Source organism: Panthera tigris, chromosome C1 (assembly GCF_018350195.1).
Source record: "Panthera tigris isolate Pti1 chromosome C1, P.tigris_Pti1_mat1.1, whole genome shotgun sequence".
NCBI classification, from domain to species: domain Eukaryota; kingdom Metazoa; phylum Chordata; class Mammalia; order Carnivora; family Felidae; genus Panthera; species Panthera tigris.
Genome location: NC_056667.1, coordinates 15,592,156 through 15,609,414, shown reverse-complemented (window position 1 = coordinate 15,609,414; position 17,259 = coordinate 15,592,156). Strand labels below are relative to the sequence as shown.

At 47.9% G+C, this 17,259-nt stretch overlaps 1 protein-coding gene across 1 annotated transcript in view; it reads right to left on the bottom strand.

The window, feature by feature from the left end:
- Nucleotides 1-4,835, bottom strand: part of ALPL (alkaline phosphatase, biomineralization associated) — a 97,721-nt gene extending 92,886 nt beyond the window's left edge. Inside the window, exon 1 of the mRNA XM_042996282.1 lies at nucleotides 4,759-4,835. The gene's annotated coding sequence lies outside the window, so the exon portion shown is untranslated. The remainder of the gene's footprint in view (nucleotides 1-4,758) is intronic.
- Nucleotides 4,836-17,259: the final 12,424 nt, after the last annotated feature.

Here is a 17,259-nt window from a genome sequence, read left to right as displayed (position 1 = left end):
ATATTCTTTTTTAAAGTTTATTTATTTTGAGAGAGAGCATGAATAGGGGAGAGGCAGAAAGAGAGAGGGAGAGAGAGAATCTCAAGCAGGCTGTGCACTGTCAGCACACAGCCTGATGTGGGGCTTGAACCCATGAAACCGCGAGATCATGACCTGAGCAAAATTGAGTCTGACACTTAACCGACTGAGCCACCCAGGTGCCCATATATATTCTATTTTTACCAAACTTTCAATTTATTCATGTATTTAGTTGTAGCAATATAGAGTCATGGGTTTTCTATTTTATTCAGTGTATCACTAATACTTATTTTGCTTTCAAATTGTCTCATTTTTGTGGGGGAGCCCTTCCAGGTTGGACATGTCCGTTTGACACGTCTCATCATTCTCTGAGCACTTCCTTGCTTTCTCTTATGACAACATGAGCTATGTTTATTTTCTACTTTCTTTGCCCCAATCCTGAAATCAGTCATTCATCCAAGGAGACCTGGTTCCTGTTAGTGGAGAATGATATTTATTTATTTATGTTTAAAGATGTTTAAAAAATTGTTTTTAAGTTTATGTTGAGAGAGAGAGAGCACAGGAGGGGCAGAGAGAGAGGGAACACATGCACACGTGAGAGAGAGAGAGAGAGAGAGAGAGAGAGAGAGAGAGAGAGAGAGAGAGAATTCCAAGCAGGCTCCACACTGTCAGTGCAGAGCCCGAAGCAGAGCTCGTACTCACAAACCCGTGAGATCATGACTGATCTCACCCAGGTGGCTCATGGCTGAGCCACCCAGGTGCCCCTATGTTTAAATATTTTTTTATGTTTATTTTTGGGGAGGAGAGAGAGAGACAGACAGACAGAGCATGCATAAGTGGGTCAGGGGCAAGAGAGAGACACAGAATGTGAAGCAGGCTCCAGTCTCTGAGCTGTCAGCACAGTGTCCGACATGGGGCTCGAACTCACCAACTGTGAGATCATGACCTGAGCCGAAGTTGGACACCTAACCGATGGAGCCGCCCAGGTGCCCCTAGTGGAGAATGATCTTTAGAAGCCAAGATCTGAGTACTAGGAGTGCTCATTGCTACTGGAGTATTATTGCCCTCCCCCTCCCCGGCCCCCCCCCTCCCCGCCCTCAGTGGAGAGAACAAGAGAATATATGTCATTCTCTTCACTCTGCTCAGGCTCTGACATCTCATGCCAAGCTTCCCCCATGCTGGATCCTCCTTGCCCCACTTGGGCCCCAAGACCGCAATAGGCCACCCCTCTGCACAGATGTCACCTTGTGCCCCATCTAATGGCTCTAGGGCTGGATTTTTTGGGAAGGAAAGGGAAAAGAAAAAAAAGGAAGAAGAAGCAAATTCCCTAGATACTTAGGTATTTTATTTTCCTTTATATTTTCCAGTTGGTTATTGCTGATATGGAAAAATGCTATGAATTCTTATAGGTAAGTCTTTTATTGTGTAATTATTGCATTTTTTTTTTGTAGATGACTATATACTCTGTACATAATGACAGTGTTACCTCTTATCTTCCAGTTCTCCCACTTCTTTTCTTTTTCTTTGTAATTTCAGCTACAACCCCAGGGCTAAATTAATAGTAGCTGTGAAACCAAGTTATCTTTGCGTTGTCTGTGATCCTAGAGGCACCTAAAGTTTGTCCATTAAGACTGTATTTGCCCTAGGAGTGACTGGGTGGCTCAGGGGGAGGGACAGAGAGAGATAGGGAGAGAGAGAATCCCAGGCAGGCTCCATGCTGTCAGCTCAGGGCCCATCATGGGGCTTGATTTCATGAACGAGAGGTCATGACCTGAGTCGAAATCAAGATTTGGACCCACTGAGCCACCCAGGTGCCCCTAATGGATGAATTTTCTGATTGTTAATTCTCCTTTCTTATCTCTAATAAACCCCATTTGGCCATGATTTAAAAAAAAAAAAAAAAAGGATTCAATCAGCCAGTATTTTATTTAGGATTTGTATCTTCATGTTCATAGGTAAAATCAACCTGTAATTTTCTTTTCTTGTTCGTTTTTCCAATTTTGAAAGTAAGATTATACCACGTAATAAAATGTGTTAAACAGTTGTCCCCCACCTTTCTTCTGATCCTCCTACTTTAGAGTTGAGGCTCTGATACCCAGAGAGAGGGATGGATTTGACAAAGATCACACAGGGGGCTAGGGACATGCTCTGTCCTGAAAAAGATCCCTCTTGGACATGACACCCAGCCTGGGCTCCTCTGTCAGGAGTTCTCCAGGCACTGCATGGCTATCTGTTCTTAGCTCTACCAATCAGGGTAAAGAACACTGCGGTCTCAGGTTTGAGTCTTTGCTTTGCCACAAGACTTTGCCTCTGTGATCTTGTGCATTGGTTTCTTCCCCTGTAAAATGAGGGCATGGGATCAGGCAGCCCTGAGGACTGCCCTGTCCCAAACAGTTGAGGCCATCTCATTCTCAGGCACCCTCCTAGGGTTTTAGGCCAGGCACAAATGGAATCCGGTAAAGAGGAGTAACCAGGTGGGAGTATGGTCCACGCGGGTAGCCTTGGCCTTGTTTATAATCCCAGCCTTGGCTGAGTTTGCACCCTGGTATGGATCCCCATATCTGAGAGAATAGGCTCTGGGTGGTATGTCCCCTGTGACAACAGGCAGGGGAGCAAAAGGACCTGGGAGAAGGACCAGGAAAAAGAAGAGGCCGCCTTACTACTTCCTGGCAGGGGAATCAAGCCTGGAGGGCAGCGGCCCCACCCAGGACCTCCCTGGCTCTACAGAGGCTTCATTAAAGCAGGGGAGGACTTCAGGCCAGGTGAGGCCTGCTCAGCCTGGCTCTCTGGCTACTGGGTCTGAGACTCTGCCAGAAGGTTGTGTCTGGGGCCCTGGGCCTCCCGGAGTCTGATTGGTTCTCTCCATCCTTCCTCTGTTAGACCACCACCCCTCCCCCCGCCCCCGGCCCCCAAATCTGGCTTCTCTGTCTCATGTTCCCACTCTGCTTTCTAACTCCTAGCTTGCAAATCCCTGACAGCCATTTCACTCCCCAACTCCCAGGCTGAACTCTGCCCTCTTCAAGTCAGCATAGTTCCCTTCCCGTCCCCAGGCTCAGCTGAACTCCTTTTCCTCCTTTTCTTCCTCCTCCTCCTCCTCCTCCACCTCCTCTTCGTCTTCCTTCTTCCTCCTTCCCCCTTCCTCCTCCTCCTCCTCCTCCTCTTCTTCTTCCTTCTTCCTCCTTCCTCCTTCCTCCTTCCTCCTCCTCCTCCTCTTCCTTCTTCCTCCTTCCTCCTTCCTCCTTCCTCCTTCCTCCTTCCGCTTCGATTTTATTTTTAAATAATCTTTACACCCAATGTGGGGCTGAAACCCACAACCTTGAGATCAAGTGTCACATGCTTCACCGACCGAGCCAGCCAGATATCCAGCAAGGCTACTTCTTAAGCTAGACTGCGTTCTTCATCCTGTTCTGCCCAGAACATCCGTGGTCACCCAGCATAGTCTGGCTTTGGGCACAGGAAAACAGCCAGTATGAATTCGTCTGTTTTCCTTTTGGCGCATCAAGGCTATTGCTCCTTTCTGCCCACAAAGCTGTCCTTCCTCTTCCCAGAGACACTCCGTGAGCCCTCACACTGCTTGCTCCCCATCCCACCTGAGCTGGGGCACCCCACCACACTCTAACCTTCTTCCCCACCAGATGGGGATCCATGCTAGCCTGGGCCTGCGTCGTTGCTGGCTTAGGTGCCTTGACCTAAAGGCAAGCTCCCAGTGCTTTCCTGCATGGACATGCTGCCCCTTGCTGGTCAGTCTGTTGTAACACCTGCTGGGTTTTCCAGGCCCAGGGATGCCAATGGGGTCACCCCTGGTGCTCTTTCAAGTTGTAGGAACTCGACGCACTTTATCGAATCGAATCTTCACCACAAACTTACGGGGTAGGTTCTGGTATCATCCCCATTTTACAGATTGGAAACTAAGACACTGAGACGGTATGCCACTGAACTAAAGGGTAGAGCCAGTTTTGGACCCCAGACAATGGATAACAAGGAGAGCAGCTCATAACCTGCCCCTTCCTCAGGATCCAGAACTGCACCGGCTCTTTAAATATGTCTCCTTAAACCCTCTCTCCCACTTTCCGCAACCTGGTATCCACCCTATCAAGGTTCTCCATTTGCCCCACGTCTTCAGCACTCCTTCCACAAACACAGCCTGCAGGCCTGCCCCCTCAGCTGGGGACCCTCACATCACCCACAAAATAGGCAAAACTCCCCACCCCTGCCGCCTTCCCCGGCTCCCCCTCCCACCGCCCACCACTGGCCAGTCGGCCCAGCCCCCTGGTCCCATTCCTTCCTGTCTTCATCTAATTATTGCCTCTGTGCAGCACATTCTGCCCTCTGAGCCGGACTGTCCCCGCATGTCTGACATGCTTAAGTCTTTCTCATCTTAAAAGTACCTGCAAACAACCTCCACCTCCCCCACTCCCAGCCCTCAACTCAAGCCACCCTCCTGTTTCTCCCCACTATTTCTCCTCCTGGCAACAGTTCCGGAAGAGCTGTCTGCTCTCACTGCACTCATTTCCCTGCTTCCTCCTCTATCTTCTGTGGCCTGGCCATTTGGGTTCAGCTCCACCAAAGCACCCTGAGGTCACCACACTGTCCAAGTCACCAAGCTCAGTGGACACGGCTCAGGCTCAGGGCACTCACGCTCCCTCAGCAGCACATAACACTGTAGGCTACACGCTCCTTCTGGAAGCACTCCCTCACTTGAGAGTTTTTTGCCTTGCGGTCCTCTTCCCACCTCCTGACCTGGCCTCCTGCGCCTGCGGCCGGCACTCCTCAGCACTGGGTCCTGGACCCTCTTCTTCCGTCTCGCACTCTCGCCCTGGGCAATCGTGGCCACACCCCCGTAGGTGCTGATGACTCCCGAACACCTCTAGCCAAGGGTGTCTCAACCCCGGTGACTGGATGCTCCAAGGGACCTTCAGCGAAACGTCTGGAGACTTGGGGGGTTGCCACAGCTCGGGAAGGTGCTGCCATCTAGTGGGCAGAGGCCAGGGATGCCGTTAAACATCCCGCAGTGAACACGACAGCCCTCGTGACAATTACCCAGCCTCAACTGTCAGCAATGCCAAGACTGAGGACCCCATTCTAACCTAGCTCCTCCTCTGAACCCCAGGTCAGTACATCCAGCCACTTGTACCACATCTCCACCTGGGTGTCTCAAGCATACCTCAAACCCAGCCTGTCCAATCCGACTCGTAATCTCCCCCAACCTGATTGTCTAAGGATCCTTCCCACCATCAGCCTGCGAGTCATCCTGGAAACCTCTCTCGCGCTCACCTCAATATGCAGTCCATCGCCAGGTACCGCCCATTCTATCAACCTCTATCCAACACTACTCCAGGTACCATCATCTCCGGCCTAGGCTTTTATGAAGAAACATGACCGTAACCATCCTGTGTGGTCTCCCGGCGTTGTCTCAGGGACCCCCTCCAGGCTTTTCGCCACACAGCAGTCAGGGTGGTCACGTCACAATGCAGATCTGATTAGGACATCTCCACATTTGAAACACTGATGGCTTCCCGTTGCTCTTTGGACCAAGACCCCAAACCTTAACACAGCCTGCAAGGCCTTCATGTTCTGGCCCCTGGTAATTCCCCAGCCTCTCTTAGGGCCCCTACTTACACACTTCTTTGCACTCTGGCCCTATTTTTCAGTTCTTCAAATCCACTGGACTCCCTCCCACCCCTGGGCCCTTGCATATGCTGTTCCTGCTCTGTCTGGACTGCTCTCCTTTCCACCTCCACTCCTTCACCTAGTTAACTACTCTTCACCCTTTAGATCTCACCTCAGAGATCACCTCCTCAGTGAGATCCTACATGACCCTGGAGACCCTGGAGTCTAGGTCAAGTCTTATGGTAAACTCTCTAAAAAAAACCCCATGTTTCTTTCCTGCCAGAAATTTAGTCTAGGCTGTAATTCTGCTCATTCACACAATGACTTGATTAATGTCTGTCTCTTGACTTGACTCTGTGCCCACTAGAGTGAGACCGCATCTGTGCCTGCGCACCAGCCCCTAATTCAGGCAGGGCGCATAGAGGGGGTCAATACAACCTTTGAAGGATAGAGTGAGTGAAATCCAATCTTTCCACCTAAACACACAATGATCACACCAAGAAGTATTTGAGTTATCCCATTTCCGGCCCTGTAAGGCTTTGCTTCCATTCCTTCTCCTTCTTCTTCTTTTTTTTCCTTTCCATTCCTTCTTATATTTCATTGCCTTTTACCAAAGCAATCAATGCTTATTGTGGAAAACCAGAGAATACAAAAACAAAACAAGGAAGATATACTCCTATACTATTTTGCAAACTACTTTTTATCCTAAGCAATAAAACATGACCAGTAGGCCTCAGAAGGTATATTTCTGTAATATTGTTTTTTCGGCAAAATATCCCATTATATGTAAAGAGCATAGATTTTCTCTCAGTGGGCCTGCTGCATTAGAACATCTGGGAAGCATGTTAAGATACAGATTTCAAACTCTACACTCAGGAGATTCTGATGTGGGTCCCAGGTATTGCTACTTTTATCTATCTATCTATTTAAACATTTATTTTTTTGAGAGACAGAGTGTGAGTGGGGGAGGGGCAGAGAGCGAGGGAGACACAGAATCCGAAGGAGGCTCCAGGCTCTGAGCTGTCAGCACAGAGCCTGATGCAGGGCTTGAACTCACCGACTGTGAGATCATGACCTGAGCTGAGGTCAGATGCTTAACCAACTGAGCCACCCAGGCACCCTAAGGTAATGCTACTTTAAAATTTTCCCCTGGAGATTCTGACAGGCACACCAGGGCTGGGAACCACTGATTGAACCAAATCCTCTATATTTTTTGCCACAAAGGGAGGATCCAACACTTTGTTATATCTTTTGTGCAGCAATTAGAATCTTATGCCTGCCCTAGCAAATGTTCTAGATTATTTCAGAAAGCTGATTCTCAGGGTGGTCTTGTACACTGATAAAGATGATCGAGCCATACTGCCAAACTGCCGTCTCACTCAACTTGGTCTCTTCTCCAGAGTTAAGTCAATATTGACTGGATCTGGGAGGGTGAGGCATTGGGTGGGGGAAGCATGATTTTCATTTTTGCTTTTTTTTTTTCTTTAATGCTTATTTATTTTTGAGAGAGAGCCAGTGGGAGAGAGAGGGAGCCAGAGAGAGAGGGAGACAGAGAATCCGAAGCAGGCTCCGTGCTGTCAGTGAAGAGCCCGATGTGGGGCTTGAACTCGAGAGATCACTGTGAGATCACGACCTGAGCTGAAATCAAGAGTCAGAATCTTAACTGACTGAACCACCCAGGTGGCCCATGATTTTCATTTCTTTACTTTATGCCCTTTTGTTGCACTTAGGATGAAATCCAAATCTTGAAGGTTGCCCACCAGGCCCCTTGCCCGCCTCTCCTGCCTTCCTTTCCTCTGGGCCGGGACAGCCCTGGCTTCCATGTGACTCCCTGTGATGCGAGGTGGAGCTGCTATTCTCCTGAATACCTTCCCACATCTCTGGAACATTCTTCTCAGCAAGCCTCCTTGGGTCCTGAGACCTTCCTTGGGTCTCAGTTTGAACGTCCTTCTCCAGAGCAGCTTTCTCTGACCTAATCCTGGGTGCCGTCTCCCTCTGTCCTCTCCTACAGCTACCTGTGCTTTATAACCTGCAGGCTCCATCTGGAATATGTTAGCCGTGTGATAATTGACTGTTGTTGGCTCCATTCGCCGGAATACAAGCTCCCTGAGAGCAGAGACAGATACGGCTCTTTGTTTGCTGTGAACCCAGCACTTGCACAACACCTGACATGCGGTAGGTTCTGAGTACATCTTCATTAAAGGGGTCAAAGGAGCAGAGGTGAAAGTTTTACTCTCCCAATTTTTAAAGGGGGTACGGCAGAGGGCTGAAATGTCAAGGGCCTTGCCCGCTGTCACCCAGCGAGTCAGTGGAGCTCTGGGATCTCACCCCAGGTCTGTAGACCCTGCAGAGGGCACCCCCCACCATCCCTACTGAGGTCTCGTGCCGTACCCAAAGTCCCTGGGTGAACAAGGTAGATGCTGGGTTCACAGCCTGGCTTCTCCATCTGTTCTTTCTGCTACAACAAACTACAGCATGCGCACTTTGGTTGGGTACCTACTAAGTGCCAGGGACCGTGCTGGAAGCTGGGGAAGCAGAGTGAAGCAGCAGACACATTCCCGCACTCCTGGTGCCCACATCACTTTGGGAGGAGGAGGAAACAAACAGAAAAGTCCAGTAATAATTATGAATCCTGATGTCAGCCGCAGAAACTTAACAAAGTGTCCTAGGCGCCATCCATAGAAGTCCCTGCCTCCGGGCATTTGGGAAGTTTCTTCCACCCCCAGCCTGTCCCTGAGGCCTCCCTGGCTGGCTAATGCTGGCTCCTTTCCCAAGGCCGTCCCCTCTGCCGCATTCCCAAGTGCTCCCTTCAGGCCACCACCAGGGGGCAGCTGTGCTCCGTCTCAGCCCGTTCCCTTGCCAGCCCAGCAAGGGCCTCTTTCCACCAGAATCTCCGACTTGGAGGGCGGGGAGAGGAGGTGCAGGTGAGAAGCAGAAGAGGGGAGAGAAGGGCACTAACAGGTGCCCTGGGCTCCACAGCGAGGGAATCAGCTCTGCCCAGACATAGGGAAGAGTTTCTCAGTTGATTTTCCTCCCATATCTTCCTCCTCTACTTTATCATTCATTCATTCAATAAACGTTTTTTAAATTTTTAGTTAAAAATTTTTTTTTAAGTTTATTGATTTTGAGACAGAAAGTGTGAGCAGGGGAGGGGCAGAGAGAGAGGGAGAGCGAGAGTCCAAGCAGGCTCTGTGCTGTGAGCACAGAGCCAGATGTGGGGCTCGATCCCATGAACCATTAGATCATGACTGAGGAATCAAGAGTCAGATGCTCAACTGACTGAGCGACCCAGGTGACCCTAAACTTTTTTTTTTAATGTTTATTTTTGAGAGAGAGAATGTGCAAATGGGGGAGGTACAGAGAGAGAGGAGGACAGAGGGTCCGGAGCAGGCTCCCCTCTGACAGTACAGAATGTCATGAGGTGCTTGAACTCATGAACTGTGAGATCGTGACCTGAGCCATGGCCGGAGCTGAAGTTGAACACTGAATCGACAACTGACTGAGCCACCCAGGTGCTCCAAACTTTTTTTTATTTTATAATCTGAGAGAGAGAGAGAGAGAGAGAGAGAGAGAGAGAGAGAGAGAGAGAGAATCTTCGGCAGGCTTCACATTCAGCATGGAGCCCAACGTAGGGCTCTATCCCACAACTCTGAGATCACAACTCGAGTTGAAATCAAGAGTCTGACACTCAACTGACTGAGCCACCCAGGCGCCCCTCAATAAACTTTTAAAATAGCTTCATCAGGGGGTGCCTGGGTGGCGCAGTCGGCTAAGCGTCCGACTTCAGCCAGGTCACGATCTCGCGGTCCGTGAGTTCGAGCCCCGCGTCAGGCTCTGGGCTGATGGCTCAGAGCCTGGAGCCTGTTTCCGATTCTGTGTCTCCCTCTCTCTCTGCCCCTCCCCCGTTCATGCTCTGTCTCTCTCTGTGCCAAAAATAAATAAAAAACGTTGAAAAAAAAATTAAAAAAAAAAATAAAATAGCTTCATCAGGTAATGGACATTTGGTTTCCCCCCTACTTTTTGGCAACTATGAATAATGCTGCTATCAAAATTTGTGTACAGATTTGTTTTAAATGAGGTATAATTCACATATTCTAAAGTCCACCTTTTTAAAGAAAACAATTCAGTGGTTCTTAGTATATTCACGAGGTTGTGCAACCATCACCACTATCTAATTTCAGAGCGCTTCAGCATCCCCCAGAAGACCACATACTCATTAGCGGTCACACCCCATCACACCCCACCAGACCCTAGAAACCACTAATCTACTTTCTGTCTGTCTCTATGTATTTTCCTGTTCTAGACATTTCATATAAATGAAATCATGTAATATGTGGCCTTTCCTGTCTGGTTCCGTGTATTTAGTACTATATATTTTTGAGGTTTGTTCATGTTATAGCATGAATCATTACTTCATTTCTTTTTGTTGCTAAATAATATTGCATTGTAATGGCATCCCACATTTTCTTTACGTGTTTGTCAGCTGGTAGACATTTGGGCTGTTTTCACTCTTTGGCAATCAGGAACGGTGCTGCGCTGAACATTCGTGAACAAGGTTTTATGCGGGCGTATGTTTTCGTATCTCTCGCCCATGTACCTAGGAGTGGGATTGCTGGATCATATGGTAACTCCACGTTAAAGTTTTTTGAGGAACTGACAAACTCCTACTGTACCATTTTTCACACTCTCACCAGCAATGTATCAAAGCTCTCATTTCTCTACACCCTCACTTTTTTTATTATAGCCATACCAGCAGTATGAAAGGTTACCTCATTGTTCACTCAGTCAACTTTTACCAAACACCTACTGTATGCCAGGCGAACAGGACAGAGATGGTCCCGCCCTCACGGGGGCTCAAAATCCACTTTAGATTTGAATATGAAAGAGCAATGAATACGTTGACAAGTTCAGGAAGCAGTAAGTGCTATGAACATTGGAAACAGACTAATGGATGGCAGGGGAGGGGCAATGGTGGCCCCTCCATCTTCTAGGGGATCAGCGTAAGGGCCTCTCTGAGACAGTGACATCGGTGGTAGGAAATAGGGAAGGAGGAGCCTCCCCACTGAGACCTGAGGCTGGGCATCCCAAGTGCAGGGACAGCAGGAGCAAACATCCTGAGACCTGACGAGTTTGGCGTTTTCTGGGAACATTAAGAGCACTGTGGCTGGAGCTAAGTGAGCACGAGGGAGAGGGGAGGAGAGGAGGTGGCAGAGGTGGGTGGAGGTGGGTCACGCAGGCCTTGGGAGGCTGCCATGAAGAGTTTGAACCTAATTCTGAACTTGGTGAGAAGCCACTAAAGCAGAGCATTTAGACTCTAAAAATCCCCCTCTTTGTGTAGAGAAGAGGCTCTCGGGGGACAAGGGCAGAGCAGGGGGACCGGTGAGGACCCCCCTGACACAGTCCCGGTGAAGGATGGTGGAGGCGAGGAGGAGAGGCTGAGTCTGGACATCCTCTGGAGGTAGAGCAAAATGACTAACCGTGGATCGGATGCAAGGTATGAAGAAGGAGAAACCACTTCTCCCTTCTGGCCCTGAACGTGCAGACCTCCATGTGCTGGTTTGACCCAGGGGACCCCGTGGAACCAGGACAGACATATTTTCTGCCTTCAGCCTGGAGACCCTGGACTCCCCACCGCAGGAAGTTTCAGGGTGGTGGCCAGTCTTTGTCAAGTTCCTGTGGCTTTCCAGATCCCAGCCTCGGCACTGTGGCAGCTCAAAGAAGACCCTTGCCCTGGCCTCTGGTATTCAAGCCTCACTCCGGCTCTGTTCTCACTGCTGCTGGTCACTCGCCACGCTCCCCATTCATCTCCCCGAAGTCGTGCTCCCACCAGCTCATCCAGCCCTCGCAGCCTGTGCCCTTCCCAGTGTTTCCCAGACTCGAGTGAGATGCGAACAGGCTCTCCCAGAGGAAGAAGATCCTCCCCGCCAGACACGGAGTGGAGTCGTTTTCCTCACACTGTTCCTTACAACGTAAAGCTACACACAAACTCCTGCCATGAAACCAAGTTAAAACTGAATCACAAACACAGCTGCAAAACCCATAACATTCAGATGAACGCCATTCATATCATGTACCGGATGATGATGTTTCGTGGAATCAAAATCACCCTTGTGGAATTAGGAGGGTTTTACAGACTCTGCTAGTGCGTTGGGCTTTTTGTTCACTTTTGTTTTTACTTTGGAGCTTCTACAAACTTTTTTTTTTTTTTTTTTTTTTTGGTTTGTATTCAGAGATCAAGCCTCGAGCTGAGACCAAGAATCAGATGCTTAACTGAGCCACCCAGGCACTCTAACTTTGGAGCTTCTACAATGCTATGTGGGCTGACTCAATTTGGCCACCTCTTTCCCCTTTGGGCCTGGGGAGACCTCTCAGGAAGTGAGCACATGGGCTCATCATTGGCCTCCCTTGCTGTGGGCGTGCTGTCCTTGTACGTTTTAAGCTTTAACCGGGACTGTTTTAAGGACCTTCCCGGGCCCCGGCATTCTTACCTTGGGAGGCTCTACCGCACCCCTCGTCAAACATACTAAAATGTACCCACACTCCACAACAAATGTTATTTTTTGTTATTGTTTTAAAAAAGAATTTATTTTGGGGGCACCTGGGTGGCTCAGTCAGTTGGGCATCCAAATCTTGATTTTGGTTCAGGGCATGATCTCACGGTTCGTGGGATGGAACCCTGCTTTGGGTTCCATGCTAACAACACAGAGCCTGCTTGGGATTCTTTTTTTTTTTTTTTTTAAGTTTATTTATTTTGAGAGAGACAGAGAGAGAGCAAGTGGCAGAGGGGCAGAGAGAGAGGAGGACAGAGAATCTGAAGCAGGCTCTGTGCTGACAGCAGAGAGCCCAACGTGGGGCTCAAACTCACGAACTGTGAGCTCATGACCTGAGCTCAAGTCAGATGTTTAACTGACTGAACCACCCAGACGCCCCCGCCTGGTTGGGATTCTTTCTCCTTCTCTCTCTCTGTCCCTCCCCCCAAATAAATAAATAAACTTTAAAAAATAATAAAAAGGAATTTATTTTTATAATTCTACAGTTGAAATTATTTCAGTTAATAGGGTGTGTGTGTGTGTGTGTGTGTGTGTGCGCGCGCGTGTGTGTGTGTGTGTGTTATTTCGGTTCTTTCTGTTCTTATTTTAGAGTCAATAAAATTTATTTTTCGGGTCTGAAGATCTCCTAGGCCCCTGGAATTGTCCCAGGCCCAAGGGCTGAGCTCATGGTGCTGGAAAATAAACTGGCCAGGCTGAGGCCTGTGTCTTTCTTTCCTCATCAGCCTGAGACAATTAAAGTAGCGTTGTTGGCACAAACCAGACCCGGAGCACAGCCCCACACGGGTGCTGGAGTAGGGCTGGTGGCCCTGGGCCATGAGGCCCGGGTCACGTGGGGGACTCACACTATGCTTATACTCATTTTGACATTATCACTAAACTCCTACTGGAGCCAGATTCCTGGGACTATACCCGAGGCTCCCAAGGGCCAGAGAGCCCGCGGTGAGGCCCCACGTCCCACGTGAGTCCCGCGTGTTGTACGGGTCGTGCCTTCCAGAGGCTCTTCTGCCCATCCCTCCCTTGCCTGCTACTCAAATGTGCTAGGAGCTTCTCCACGGCCGGCCTTTGGCCCTACTCTTGTCTCTGCCCAGAAGGCCCTCCCTGCAGTTTTTTTTTTTTTAATTCTATTTATTTATTTATTTATTTATTTATTTATTTATTTATTTATTTTTCAGATCTGGAAACTTTATTTTTTTATTTTATTTTAATATATGAAACTTATTGTCAGATTGGTTTCCATACAACACCCAGTGCTCATCCCAAAAGATGCCCTCTTCAATAATTTTTTTTTAATGTTTATTTTTATTTTTGAGAGAGAGAGAGAGACAGAGTGTGAGTGGGGGAGGGGCAGAGAGAGAGGGAGACACAGAATGGGAAGCAGGCTCCAGGCTCCGAGCTGTCAACACAGAGCCCGACACGGGGCTTGAACTCACAAGCTATGGGATCATGACCTGAGCCGAAGTCTGACGCTTAACCGACTGAGCCACCCAGGCATCTCTCCCTGCAGTTTTTAAAATTAATTAATTAATTAATTAAGGACTGTGAGAGTTTTCTATTATTTTTTCATTTTCATTTTCATTTTTATTATTTGTAGTCTACACAGTAGTTTCTTTTCTTCCTTTTGTTACAATACCACCACCATTTTTTTCTCACGGGAAAGCCCTTCTGAGATCCCGGTGATTCGTTCAGACATAGGCACCCGACGCAAGCCAAACCTCAGGTGTTGTACCTTCTGTTCCTCTTGAGGTTGTGATTACAGACGTGTGCGTATATAGGTGAATTGCATATGTATCTATATTTGGCCCCCCTGCCCTTGGATATTTCATGCTTCACGGAGCAACAACTTGGGAAGGTCTGAGGTGGGTGGCCCGTGGAGAGCTAGGAGCGTTCTGTCTGGTGCGTGTATCTACGGGTGAGAAGTAGAGTCCTAAGAAGACAATGAAGCAAGAGTCCAACATCACGTCTTTCTCATTGTGAGTCTTTGGAACTTCCTATCCATTTGGGTCTTGGTTCAGAGCTGAGAGTCGGTGGGATCCAACTGGCTTCCTTACTGAACCAAGAGTGGCATCTACAGCTGCCTGCAGGTTCTTAGACTCTTACTTGCTTCAAGGTTTTAAACCATTGCACAGGTGATACATGTTCATTATAGGAAAATCAGAAAATACAGACATAGGAGAATAAAAATAATCTATGATCTTGTTAACACAGAAATTCTTGTGATTCACTGATTATTTGCTATATACATACAATACTCTTTAAATTTTAGTTCTCCGCATATGTTTTTAATGTTTATTTATTTATTTATTTATTTAGAGAGAGCACAAGCAGGGGAAGGGCAGAGAGAGAGGGAGAGAGAATCCCAAGCAGGCTCCACGCTGCCAGCACAGACCCCGATGCAAGGCTCGAACTCACAAACCATGAGATCATGACCTGAGCCAAAACCAAGAGTCGGACTCTTAACCCACTGAGCCACCTAGGCGCCGCTAAAGAGATTTCATTTTCAAGTAACCTCTACACCTAACATGGGGCTCAAACTCACAACCCTGAAATCGAGAGTCGTGTGCTCTATCCACTGAGCCAGCCAGGCGCCCCTACCCATGTATTTATTTATATTAACTGAGTTTTGACGAATCTTAACATTTTTAGCATGTTTACCTCACCCCCCCCCTTAAAAAAAACACCTAACAGATATGGTTGAAGCCCCCTGGGTGGTCCTTTCCCATTCCTCCCAGGTACCCCCTCCACCCCAAGTCAGTCTCTCTCACACGTTTGGGGTTTATTCTCATGCACACTGTGGATATTGTTACTTCCGATGAACAGCAGAATTCTGCTTACATTCCTTCTGCAACTTGCCTCTGACTTTATAGCATTATGTTCTAGAGTTGTGTTCGTGCTGCTCCCTGACACCCTAGTTTGTTCATTCATATTGCCATCCCCAGTTCTGGGGGATGAGCCAACCAGTTTCTTTCCTTACTCCACTGATGATTACTTTTGCAAACCATGCTACAGAACATTCTGGTTACAAGTCTTCTTGTGTATGGGAAGGAATACAGATCTCTCTGGGATAAATACCCAAAAAAGAATTGCTGAGTTGCCGGGTACATGCAATGTCATAACCTTCTTTTTGCTTAATTCAGCCACAAATCATGAACACTTTTCCATTCCAATAAATATCCTGCATCGATATATTTTTAATGGCTAAAGAGATTCTGCCAAAACCTTCTCAGCATAATTATGATGGGCATAATTAGCTTCTATTAAAATCTACTCTGCAAGGGAATATCTTTACAGCTGCATTTTTGTGCATATTTTTTAATTATTTCTGTAGGAGAAATTCCTAAAGGTAGAACTTCTGGATCAAAGGGATATGTGTTTTCAAGACCAGCTTCCCTGAGAATTCTTTTTTTTTTTCCTCTTTTTTCTTTTTGAGAATTTTTTTTAAAAAAATTTTTTGTGTTTACTTATTTTTGAGAATGGGGGAGGGGAGGGGCAGAGAGGGAGACACAGAATCCAAGGCAGACTCCAGGCTCTGAACTATAAGCCCAGAGCCCAACGCAGGGCTTGAACTCACAAACTGCAAGATCATGACCTGAGCTGAAGTCGGACGCTTAACCTACTGGGCCACCCAGGGACCCCTTCTTTTTGAGAATTCTTGAACCAGCTGTTCCTTCCACTACCTTCCACCTCCTACAGGGGTAAGAGGGCCTGTTTCCCTCAACTCTAGCCTGCTTAGGTCCTTAAAAGCATTGGCCTCTGGAAATCTCACCCGATGTTATACCCTAACCTCTCCTGCCCCTTTCTCCTGGCCAGTGAACTCCCACAACCCCTAATGACTCCTGTATGGCACCCATCATGCCCTCATTTCCTCTGCAGACATTTGTGTGAGATTTATCTTGCCCTCCAGATGTAAACATTTTCATACCAAAAACTATTTTCTTCACTATTATTCTTTCCTAATTTATACGCCACCAAGCAACATTTACAGCATCGACAGTAAACCACACATACAGACTGTTAAAAAAAAAAATACACGGACCACTGGAAATATTCGATACAAATATTCTAAGTCAAGTTACTGTTTTTCCATTTCATTCTACCCAGCAAACATTTGCTGAGAAAGCACCCTGGGATAGGACTGTGCTGGGCTCCAGGGAGCTGGAAGCAAACAGGCCCTGGTACCTGCCCTTCAGGAGTTCACAGTCAACCTGATGTTGCTCAGAGCATCCTGTCTGCCAAGGCAAGAAAGGAAACAATGTATTGTCTCTGATTCGTGATTGAGGAATGAAGGCCATTTCAGCTGGAAAAGATGCTCTACCCCGGCCTTAAAGTACAAGACAGATTTGTAACATAGGTGCCATGTGGATCTATGTTTGGGACGATCTCTTTAGCAGACTTTTATGGACAACGCGGAGCAGCTCTGTTCTGGGTGGAGTTCATTCCTCCACCATCTTCCAGAGAGCCAAGGGCATTGTGATGTCTTAAGACATCATTCTTTAAGGGTCCTTCTTGGGGATGAGGATGGGGGTTCCACCAATCTGGCCGTGGTATCCAGTGTTCTGCTAGTTTAATGTCATTCCCAGAGGAGGACAGCCACTTGGTGCCTCACACAGCCTCCCAAGAGCTGTGAAGTAGCACAATGTTGGGCTCCTAGTAGGGGCCCAACCACACGCCGATTCAGCCGACATTTATTTTATTCATTTTATTGAGCACTTACTATGTGGCAGGTACTCAGGCTACATCCTGGGGATAGTTTGGTAAATAAAAAGACGTGGTGCCACTTCATGCATTGCTGGTGGGAATGTAAAGTGATACGGCCACTTGGGAAAACAGTCGGGTAGTCTCTGAAGAAGGTGAACATACGCTTAGCGTATAACCCAGCAACTCCGCCCACAGGTGTGTACATTTCAGCCGAGGGAAATGAAGTATCTGTCCACACAGAGACTTGTACGCAAATGTTCACAGGGGCACGATTCTGCAGACAAAAACTAGAGGCAATCCAGAAGTCAAAGAGGTGAATGAATGGATAAAAAATCCACATCCACAGAATACTAGCCGGCAATAAAAAGGAACAAACTATCGACAC